The following is an 11,414-nucleotide window of genomic DNA, read 5'->3' on the forward strand; positions in this document are numbered from 1 at the left end:
CTTGGGCTGCATGCAGCCCGAGCACACACATGACCCTGGCACTGGGGTTAAGGGCACACTTGTACCCTTAGCCCTGGCTAAAGGCTGGGGGTAAAAGATGGGTTAAGCGGGGTGGCAGCGCCGAGATCAACCTCGATCCTGGCACTCCACATGAGCAGCCTAACCCAGGCTGGGCTACCCTAGCCTGGGTTAGGCTGCTTGTGAGAATAGCCTCTCGGTGTAACGAAAAACAAGTTTTCTTTCCTCCTTTTAGGATTTTTCAGATATTCTACCTATTGGATATACTTCCCACTGCTAAGGAATCTGAGTTTCTGCCAGAAAATGGCTATGTGTTTGCAGAGGATTCTGGGCCACATTTTAGAGTGCACAGTCATATGGTGTGTGTGTGTGTGTGTGTGTGAGAGAGAGAGAGAGAGAGAGAGAGAGAGAGAGATTGGACTGGTTTGGCTTCACAGTCACCCCCTGGGATGGGGCTGTACCTCAGTGGTAGAGCATCTACTTTGTATGCAGAAGGCCCCAGGTTCAATCCCTGGCAGCTTCTCCAGGTAGGGCTGGGAAGAACTCCTGCCTGAAACCCTGGAGAGCCACTGCCAGTCAGTGTAGACAGTCCTGCGCTAAAAGGCTGAATGGTCTGATTCAGTAGATGGGAGCTTCCTATGTTCCACACTTAGTGTGAATGAATGGGGCTTAGAAGACACCCAACACTTCCCTGTTGCAAGAAGAAGATTGGTAGTGGTAAGCAAGATGTCTTTTGAGGGAGCTGGTCTGCCATTCTTTATCTTCTCACTGAGAGAGCTCTGATAAGCTTCCAAGGAACCCCGGGGTTCCCTGGGACAAGTTTGAAAGCCACTGCTTTAGGATGTAGAACAGCAATTCTGATCATTGAATGTTTAAAAACGGGGGTGGGGGTGAGGGCTGATTCAAGGGAACTCTCTCCAGCTGCCTAAATCCTTCATGCCATGTAGGGCACCAATGGGGCCTTCTGCTACAGTATATATGCTCAGCCAGTAAAAATCCATGCCACGCCATCAGGCCGATGCTAGTTTCTGCAGTCACAGACTTGGCACTGTGCAGGGAGGGGCCGGCTAGGCTCTGGGGGTGTCAAACCTCCTCTGCAGGAGCAGCTCATGACTTCTGGACAGTAGCTGGCTGTGTGCACGCACAGTGGCGCCATTCATTGGTGTGAGGCCTCGGAGCCTGGCCAGGTGCTCGTAGACAAACTCTCCTGTATGAGGTGGGCCAGATCCCCAACTGGCATTAATTGCCAGAGCCCCCCTCGGTTTTGCCAGAGCATTTGCTTCAGTCAAAGTTCTGCTTCCCTCCCCCTCCTCCCCATCAAGTCAAGAGTTGTGGGGATGGAGAATATAAACCTCTCACTGTACAGGAATATGCATCAAGTGGGGATTGCAGCCGTCTTGCAGTCTGGTAGGCAGCAAAATGAGGAAGCTGCTTCTCCTCACTCTCTTGGCCTTGGCCTTGTGGGGTGCCCCCAGCTGGGCTGCCAGAAAGAACCCCAAGAACCCCACCAAGGACTTAAGCTCCCCACTGTCGCCTGTCCAAAATGTGCCAGTCCATCCAGGGAAACGCCGAAAGCAACTGACAGCAAGTGAGGTCATCTTGAAAAAGGGCGTGGCGGAAGGTGAGTCTGGAGAAGTTGGTGTGGGTGAGGGAATCTTATAAGGGAGGGGCTTTGGAAAGGGCATGTGCAAAGAGAGGTGGTGAGGAGATGGGATAAATTGGTGGGTGGCCATGCATGCTAACAGAAAGTAGTGAAATGTACCAAACTCAAACAGTCTCTCACCATCATGGTTGCTTCTGGATAGAGCAACTGGGGGTGGGGGACGGAAACTCTGCTTTGCTACATCTCCCAGCATCTAGACCTCCAAGAGTATTTTAGCTCACACTGGTCCCTGACATATTCATGGCCAAGCCTAAGAATTAGGGTTTCCATTAAGCTAGAATTTCACAAGGTGAATTAAAATTTCACTCTCATGATCTTTTGCTAGTATTGGAGGATGCAAGGCAGAAGAAAATGCCAGCCAAGCTGCTTTTGCTATGAAGACAGAAGCATAAGCCATTATTAATTGTTGTTGTTGTACCAAATAATCAAGGCTGGTTGCCTTTTCTTGAGACAGAGGTTTGTCTCGCCCGGGGCAGGGGGCACGTAATTTACACACCAAATGTTATAGGGGACTGGCTAAAAAAGAATTAATCATAAATAGTAAATATTCACACCCACAAACAATCAAATCACAGATGGTAAGGAAGAACATAAGGAGATCAAATGACAGATCATAAGGAGGGATGTTGAGGTCTTCTCGGGATTATGCAAGTCAGGCCATAGAAAAAGCAAGAAACCAAGCAGAGACCGATGGATATAGGTTCCCTGGGCGGGGGGGATATGAGGCAGGATTGCCTGTTTTGAAGATTCCTTTTATCTCTGATAATTTTATTAGACAGTCTCATAGCATTCTAAAGGCCAATGTGGTTTGCCAAACAGCTAAGACCTTAAGGCAACATCTGGTGAGATCGAGACTATTTGATAAAAGGTGTGAAACAAAAACTTGCCCAGTGTTTGAAGCTAGGGAAGGCACTTGTAAACAGAAAGGTGTTGTGTATAAGATTACTTGGTTGGCGTAAGGCTGTAATAAAATTGATTCTGATTGTATGAGATTACTTGTGCGTAGGGTTGCCAACTGTCCCTCATTACACAGGATGTCCCTCATTCAGGGATGAAATGTTGGTCCCTATAGGGACGGCCATTTGTCCCTCATTTATTCAATAGAATAGAATTCTATTACATATACGTCAATAATACTCAGGCTCTTGATTACCACTACATACACCTCCCAGCCCCCACAAACTTGTGTCCCTCATTCTGGCAATGAAATGTTGGCAACTCTTCTTGTGCGGATTGTGGTGAACGTTATGTGGAAGAAACTGGAAGGCCTCTATTGACTAGGTTTAAAGAACATCTTGCAGACTCAGAGTACATTAATAGGGAAAGACCTTGGTCAATACATATGAGAGATAGGCACAAAGGAAAAACAATGCCACTTAAAGTGTCTATTTTGGAGACAGAATGTTGCACACTTTAAAAGAAAAATCAGAGAAGCAGTGTACATTGCTAACGAGGAACTTAAAGAAATTCTGAGATATATTGGCCTCTAAAGGGTGTCCTGCCTAACTTGTTCCCTTTCCCCTCCCCCTCTCCTGGTTAGTGCTGAGCTCGGGAAGGTGTCCTTATCTCTTCTCCCCCATGCTTTTCATCAGCTTTAAGTGATTAGCTGGAAGAGTTTCAGCTTTGCTATATAGGAATGCTGGTTCAAACATTGTTAAACATCTAGCATTGAACCCGCCCGCCTATGTCCCTGCAGAACAGGCCAAGTGGAGACAAGCACCCGTTCTATTTTATATTGTGATTTTTATAGGGATGCCCATTTAGGATTAATCTCCCCTTTGCGGACTGATTTTATAGGGCATCCCGATGATTTTTATTTGAAGTTTTTATTAGCCAATCCTGATGAGAATGTTATTAATAGAGTGGCCAGGTACTGTTATATAATTTGTAAAATCCGTTCAGGTTTTGAAATGTTTGATCTTGATATATTTATTTATATGTTTTCTGTTTTTGTGTGTTTGTTCTTTTTTGTGTTTTTGTACTCTGATCTATGACCGCAATAAAGATTGGATTGGATTGAATCTAGCATTGAAAATGATGTCTCTGTGTTGAAACGTCTGCTTCTAACAGAATCCTGTTGGATTAACCCCTATTATATGCAATAAAGAAGGCCTATAAAGGAGAGTTGTTTTTAGAATGTTTATCTAGCACTTTCCCATCAGGTCATCTGGAGGACAGGAGTAGTTGCATATGCAATGTAATGTGTGTGCATGTGCTGTCAGTGTTGTGGATTGTGAATGCATGTGCGCTGTGCTGCCGTGTGACGACTGGCTCCCTAAGAAGAGAGGTGTGGGAGTGACTGGAGCCCTTACAAGCGGTCTTGTCACAGATGTCCCCTGTGTCTGCTGGCTGACACGCCACTGCTGTGCAGACCAGCCAGCCAGCTCAGAGCAACACTTGATCCTATGGTGTGGGTAGGGATATGCATGAAATGGATTTTGCGTTCTGTTTCGAGCTCAAAATGAAACACAAAACAGCCCAAATGTTTCCTTGAAACAGCGGCCGAACCAGCTGTTTCGACTAAACTATTCAAAATGTTTCAAGTGTTTCAACCATAAGGAACAATAGGGAAACCCGAAACACCCCATTGTTCCCCATGGGTAGCTCCTAGGCAGGGGCATAGGGACTGTGGAGCAAAGGGGGACAATTGCCCCCCCCGGCTGCCAGGGTCTGGGGGCGCTGCCAAGTCACTCTCTCGGTGGTGGTGCTCCCTTGCCCCCTCCTGCACCCAGCTGGCAAACGGAGCACTCGCTGTCTGGGAGCACGAGGCATGCCCCTCTCCTCCTCCGCCCGTGTTCCACTGAAATGCTGGCTGTGCTGGGAATGAAACGCTGACAGGGGAGGAACAGAAGAGGGTCCACATTGACCCTCTCTTGAGCACTGGCCCCGCCCCCTGCATCTGAGCCTTCTCAAGAAGGCCGGGAAAGGAGCTCCCAGTCAGTAATTCCACAAACCACTGACTGGGGAAAGGAAGCTCTGCCAGGGATTGTCCTGCTCCGAGCTCAAAACAGGCCCTTTATTTAAAGGGTTTTCTGTTTCGAGCTTGACACACTCAAAACGGCCCGTTTCAAGCCAAAGCATTTCAACGTCCCTAGTGGGTCCTCAGGCCACCAGACTGAACCCTCAGGCCACCAGTGGCCTATCCAAGCTGAAAGTCGAAATGTTCTGCCTTCCTTCAGTGCATGATTATGTATAGTGCTGGGATTCTTCTTCACATTTCATGACTACAGTGTATGAGTATGGAACCAAAGAACAGTAGTGATTCTGGGTAAACTAATACAAAATCAGAGTGTAATTTTGGGTGTGTATTGGCATCCATCCATGGATGGATATTCCATAGTCATGTCTTTCATTCCTATTTATTTATTTATTTGTTTATGTGTAAAAGTAAAGTGTGCCATCAAGTCGCTGTCGACTCCTAGTGACCACAGAGCCCTGTGGTTGTCTTTGGCAGAATACAGGAGGGGTTTGCCATTGCCATCTCCCGTGCAGTATGAGATGATGCCTTTCTGCATCTTCCTATATCACTGCTGCCCGATATAGGTGTTTCCCATAGTCTGGGAAACATACAGCGGGGGTCCAAACCGGCAACCTCTGGCTTGCTAGTCAAGTCATTTCCCTGCTGCACCATTAGGTGGCTCAGTATATTTGTACACCTCCCCAAATGCATATCTACAAAAAACATAAAACAAATTAAAACATAAATTAATTAAAACATTAAAGAACAGTTTAAAACCACAATTCTAGTTTTAAAAAAGATTAGGTGAATAAATGTGTCTTTAGAGGCTTTAAAAAGCTGCCAGAGATGGGGGTCTTATTTTGATCTTATTTTGGCTGGGAGCACATTCCAAAGCCTTGGGGTGGCAACAGAGAAGGACCATCCCTGAGTAGCCACCAGATGAACTAGTGGCAACCTCAGATGGATCTTTCTGGATGATCTCAATGGGCGGCGGGGATCATAATGAAGAACACATTATCTTAAATATTCAGAGTCTAAACTGATTTATTATATCAATAAATCCTATTTCAAAGACACACCATCAGTCTGCATTGATTTTTCTTGCACAGGAAACCAAAAGCCAAGGTGTGCTGTGGGCCCCTAACACTTTTCATCACTTGAGTAAATGGAGCAATCAGAGGCAGCATAACAGTATCCTATGGCAATGCCTCATAATCTCATCCAGATTCTCTTTGGGTCCTCCTCTTCCACTTTGCTCAAAGGATCAACAACTTCCATAGGCAACAGGGTGGACGTGCAGGGCAAATTCTATAAACAAAGTCATATCACTCATCACATTCTCTTTAGCCAGAATCAACTTGACCCAGTGCTGCCGAAGCTCTATTCAAGCTACACATTCAAACTAACCTTATATGGACCTTTCTAATCCAGATTCTCCTTTTTTCTAGAGTGACATTCCTTCTGCTGAAGCTTTCCTAGACTCGGGGATTTACTGTGGGAGGAAGAGGTGTAAGTTAGGTAGAGAGTCCATTAAGCATGTACAAGTGCATACCAGTGTAAATAAGCATAAGTCTGAGTGAACTTGGGCCGTTCACATTGCGACTTTGTATTACAGTTGATTATGTTTCTTTATGGTTTTTCAAATGTTGGTTCATTCACACAGCCAGCTCCTCCTGATCCATCCTGTCCATTTCTGGCCAATGGGATTGCAGGAGAGGCCCCCATCTCCTGCTTCTGATTGGCACATTCACCTGTGCCCAGGTAGTGAAGAGAATGGGGGGAATACATGCGTGTGCATGCATGGTGCCTGCGGATCCCCCCAAATGTAATTTTCTGGTGGGTTATGTTTTTTTTAAATTCCCAGTGTTGATCTAGAACTGCACACTAGATCAATGGGAAACTCCAGCTACTGTAATGGAGCACTAACTCTAAGCCATCCTTTGCAGTCTCACCGGGGATAGGGATGGGGAGTGGGAAGCCTCCCTCTAGAATTGAAGCACTTTCCATTCTTACTGTTACCTGGAGTTGTGTGTTTTTGTTTTTGTTTTTTAAAAAATAATTTTCTGACAGTGTTCTTGTGCAAGAAAACCAGTATAGCAGAACACTAGAGCAACTGGAAGATCTACCACATTGACAAGGATATCTCATAGGACAGCAGAGAACCTCACAGGCCCCCCACCCCCACCCCCACCCCCCCAGACACCACAGAACTGTTATTATGACTTCCTCTGTTTATGAAAAGAAGCATTGTGGGCTGCTCTGATGTATTGGTGTTTTTGCACAAGAACCTCACTGGAGGCATATTTAAATATATTAAGGAACATAGGAAGCTGCCATATACCGAGTCAGACCATTGGTCCATCTAGCTCAGTATTGTCTACACAGACTGGCAGTGGCTTCTCCAAGGTTGCAGGCAGGAATCTCTCTCAGCCCTATCTTGGAGATGCCAGGGAGGGAACTTGGAACCCTCTGCATGCAAGCCTGCAGATGCTCTTCACAGAGTAGCCCCATCCCCTGAGGGGAATCTCTTACAGTGCTCAAATGTAGTCTCCCATTCAAATGCAACCAGGGCATACCCTGCTTAGCAAAGGGGACAAGTCATGCTTGCTACCACAAGCCCATCTCTCCTCCCTTGTGCTTTACACTTGGGACTCCATCAGATACTCCCTATGATCTTCGTCCTCCCTTGGTTTTGCCACCCGGGACTTCAACAAGTGCTCCCTTGTACTTTACACTTGGAACTCCATTGTGTGCTATACTTGAAACTCCATTGAGCACTCCATGTGCCCTCTCGCAACCGACAAAGAGCTTGAAATCACTAGTAGCTTGGATTATCTCCTGTCCACCCGCCATCGCAGCTGGGGGTGTCAAGTTTTTCGTGCCACTCTCTGGATCGGACCTTCTGCCGATCCATCCAGCTTGCCTAGCCACCATAGGAAGCTGGTCTCACAGAGTTACCCTTCTTGGGGACACTTCTCCTTCTACTAATTTCTGCAACCCTCCTGCTTCCAACCACACTGAGGAGCGAGACTCTGCAGTTCTTCCAGGATCCCTGGGGTCTCGTTGTCCAGATCAAGTGAATATGAGCCTTCAGCTCTCCTTGGGCCCAGAAACTATCTCTGCTCCCCTTTCTTAAATCTAACCCCATATCTCTCTCTCTCTCTCTCTCTCTCTCTCTCTCTCTCTCTCTCTCTCTCTCTCTCTCTCTCGCCTGTTTCTCTTGCCCACCTGGGATCTGACACAATTAGACTCTAAGCTAAAATGCCTCATTGTAGTTAAATGTATTTTTGTAGATATATTTCTTTAACCACATGATTCTCTTTTCTGTACCCCCTACAATAAATATCTTCTTTTTATTTTGAAACAATATCCTTTCTCAATCCAGTCTTTGAGTCCAAATGTTTGCACAAATTAAAACTGGTGGAACTGACCCCCTTAAGAGCTAATTCCCTTACAAAGCCAGAATATTGGTGTGTTGACCAAACACTCCAGGGCAGTTCCATCAACAGGCTTTCCGACACCCCTCAAACTCAGCTTTTACTGTGTACCAGGCATATAATCTTCCTTATCCCCTGCATCCCCCCACTACAGAATTTGAAACCTGCTATGGGGTTTGCTATACCATGCCAGGGCAGGGGCCGGGGAATCGGTATTAGATGGAGCTCTGGACCGGAAATAGGCTGCAGAGTGCAGGAAGGAAGTCTGTCCAGGAGTGGAACTGAGAGGGGTGGAAGGTCCAGACAGCTAGCCACACTTCCATCTCACACATTATTGCAGGGATCTCTCCATATGGCTCCACAAAAATGCCCGAGTATATCACACAACTGTTTTCGACACTCCCCCAAAGTGCCACTTTTAAAAGATGCATATATTACACATTAGGGCCATTTGTCATGAAAGGTGTTGAATAATGCTGCTGGCTGTATGAATACCACCTTGCTGTTACTGTATTGAAGTCACTGTAAACCCTCCGCCCCCTTGCCTGAAGAACCCCAACCCTAATCCCAGCGAAGCAAGAGTAAATCACTGTTTGGGAAAAACTCCTGGCTAATGCAATACACTCTTTCACAGTTCCCTAGTCAGCTTCCCAAGCAGTAAGGAGCGCCGAGTAGCCACTACAGAGTCAGGCTTCCTTATGAGAAGGGAGAGTACCTATGGCATTTGGGGAACACTGGTTTATTTACAAATATACAATTGAGCTTGGAGGAACAGGCAAGCACCCCAACAGACAATGAGGTGGGTCTCATGATCAGTGAGACCCGCTTGGAAAGGGTTTGTGGGGAGAGCGAGCTAAGCCTACTCTCCCCGCAGACTATCAGCAAGCCCTGCCTGGGCAGCCGGATCGGCCGCCCACACGACTGCCAGCTCCGTCATGGAGCCGGCGGGGGCTTGGGAGTTCAGGGGCTGCGCGGCCCCCAGAAGTTCCAGCATGCCCTGCACGAGCACGCAGAGCATGCTGGAGAGACCCCCCATGCCGGGATGCTGCTTTTTAGCTTCCTGGTCAGGGGTCTCCTCGTGAGTTGCTGTGCGGTACGGAGCCGCGGCGTGGTAGCATATGATCCGTTAATCCCAGTTAGCGGAGCACTCACTCCGCTAACCTGGGCTAAGGGGAGGGCTTCTCAAGCGGGTTAGCCGCTTGTAAACCACAAGCCTGGTGGTTTACACGAGCAGCAAAAATCGGGCTAGGAGTGCTTTTTGCTTGTCGTAAGAATAGCCTCACTGCCTGTCTTTACAGTGGCACTGGCTTCCCCCCAAAACAATCAACATATCTTTGGAGCCTCCCTTCCAGCTGCAAAAACCCAGCATTTGTTCTCCTTCACTGGCTACATTCTGACCATCCAGGGGTGGCCCAAGGTATTGTGGCCACGCTTTGAAAGTGCATGGCAAGCAGGAGGCTGGGAAGGTTGCCAGCAGCCTCCTCTTCTCCCCTTATGCTTCTTGCAGGCTCTGCAAGGACTGTGAGGAAGGATGTGCTCCTTGCAAAGTTTGCAAGGGACTGATGTGTCCCAAAGAACTGCTCTGATGGTGATGGTAGGGAGCATCTTGCTGCCCTATCAGCACCGCGATCACCTGCAACCTGAGATGACTGCTTCACCTTGCCTCATGAAAGGGCTGCCCTTGCAACCACCCCATTCCTCTCTCTGGTATTCTCTCTCTAACTCAGGCAGAACCCTGATCTCAGCCCTCTTCGTGGCTGCCAGGTGTGTCCAGTGCCCGGTGTGTCCAGTACCAACAAGCCATTGATGTTTATAGTGTTCTCTAGCTCAGGGTTGCACAACTTTGGCCCTTCCGCAGATGTTGGACTGTGACTCTCACCATCCCTGACTACTGGCCAGTGTGGTTGGGGATGATGGGAACTGTAGTCCAAAAACCATTGGAAGGCTGAAGTTGTCCCGCCCCTCTCTAGCTGTTAGTGCCCACCAAGGGAACACGACCATTAAGAGAGGGGACCACAGCTCAGTGGTGGAGCATCTGCTTTGCATGCAGGAAGTCCCAGGTCCAATCGCCGACATCTAACTGGCTTGGAAAGACTCCGGCCTGAATCCTCAGAGAGCTGCTGCCAGTCTGTGTAGACAAGACTGCACGAGATGGACCCAAGGTCTGACTTGGCACGAGGCAGCTTCCCGTGTTCCGGTTCCTACAGAACTTGTTCCCCTACACTGCGCACATCTCTGCACCAGACTACCTGTGCCACTGATGTTATTCGAGACACATTTTGATCCCAGCCTCTGTCATGGCCCAGACTTCTGACTCAGAAGAGTCAGAGGAGGAACGGGAGGATTCGCCTGCTAGTGAGGGCTCAGAGGCACAGCAGCAGGATTTGGCAGGGAGACCAGACTCTGGAGCTGAGGAATCGGAACAGCTGCCAGACATGAATCCTGAGCAGGAGCAGGCTGATTAGGAGGAGGCTGGGATTTCACCTGTCTTGAGAAGACGTCTCCAGAGGAAAGCGCAGTGGGAGACACGCAGGCACAGGAGATCACAAAGAGGAAGCAGAAGTGCTGACTCAGGGAAGCCTGATTGGCTGCTGGTTCTCTTGAGCCATATATTAAGCAGTCTGTGATTTCCACCGATGCTGTTAGCAACTTTTGCTGACTGCGGACCGTGTTCTATTTTGAATTCTCAACTTTTTCGAGTTCCAGTTTGCCCTTGTTCTGTTCTTTCCTGCTCTGTGTTCTTGTTTTGTTAATTCCTTGCTCTCGTGTCCTCTGTTATTTTTCATTCCTTGCTCTGTTGTTTTCTTTTCAGTTGTTACTCAATTATTGTTAGAGGGGGGTACCTAGTTCAGTTCAGGGGACTTGATTCATTTACTATTTTCTTTGGGAGCCTTTTGTTTTCCTTTGTGCAGCTTTGCTGCTACTTTCTGTTTAACTCACAGGGGGAGTGCTGAAGGGGGTTGTAAATCCTGTTGGTTTAGCCGAGCTAACAGATTTACGATAGCCTCCTTCTAAGGAACTCAGAGCAGCTTCCATAGCCCCCCCCCCCTTTATCCTCACCCTGTGAGGTAGGTTATGCTGAGAGAGATGACTGGCCCAAGGTCACCCAGTGAGTTTCATGGCTACATGTAGATTTGAACTCGGGTCTTCCCATTTCTAAGATAAATGCATCATTAGCCCTGATGGGCTTAGGTTTGCATAGGAACATAGAAAGCTACCATATACTGAGTCAGACTATTGGTCCATCTAGCCCAGTATTGTCTTCATAGACTGGCAGCGGCTACTCCAAGGTTGCAGGCAGGAACCTCTCTCAGCCCTTTCTTGGAGATGCTGCCAG

At 47.8% G+C, this 11,414-nt stretch overlaps 1 long non-coding RNA gene and 1 other non-coding gene across 2 annotated transcripts; one reads left to right on the top strand and one right to left on the bottom strand.

Moving 5' to 3' along the window:
- The first annotated feature begins 469 nt into the window (after window positions 1–469).
- Window positions 470–541, top strand: TRNAT-UGU (transfer RNA threonine (anticodon UGU)). Its single transcript has one exon. It is a non-coding gene; the product is annotated as a tRNA-Thr (tRNA).
- Window positions 542–5,666: 5,125 nt separating this feature from the next.
- On the bottom strand, window positions 5,667–6,138 carry LOC128347252 (uncharacterized). Its single transcript, XR_008317461.1, has 2 exons — window positions 6,048–6,138; window positions 5,667–5,948 (listed from the first exon to the last, which is right to left on the bottom strand). It is a non-coding gene; the product is annotated as an uncharacterized LOC128347252 (long non-coding RNA).
- Between the last annotated feature and the right edge of the window lie 5,276 nt (window positions 6,139–11,414).

This window comes from Hemicordylus capensis, chromosome 2 (assembly GCF_027244095.1).
Source record: "Hemicordylus capensis ecotype Gifberg chromosome 2, rHemCap1.1.pri, whole genome shotgun sequence".
NCBI classification, from domain to species: Eukaryota; Metazoa; Chordata; class Lepidosauria; order Squamata; family Cordylidae; genus Hemicordylus; species Hemicordylus capensis.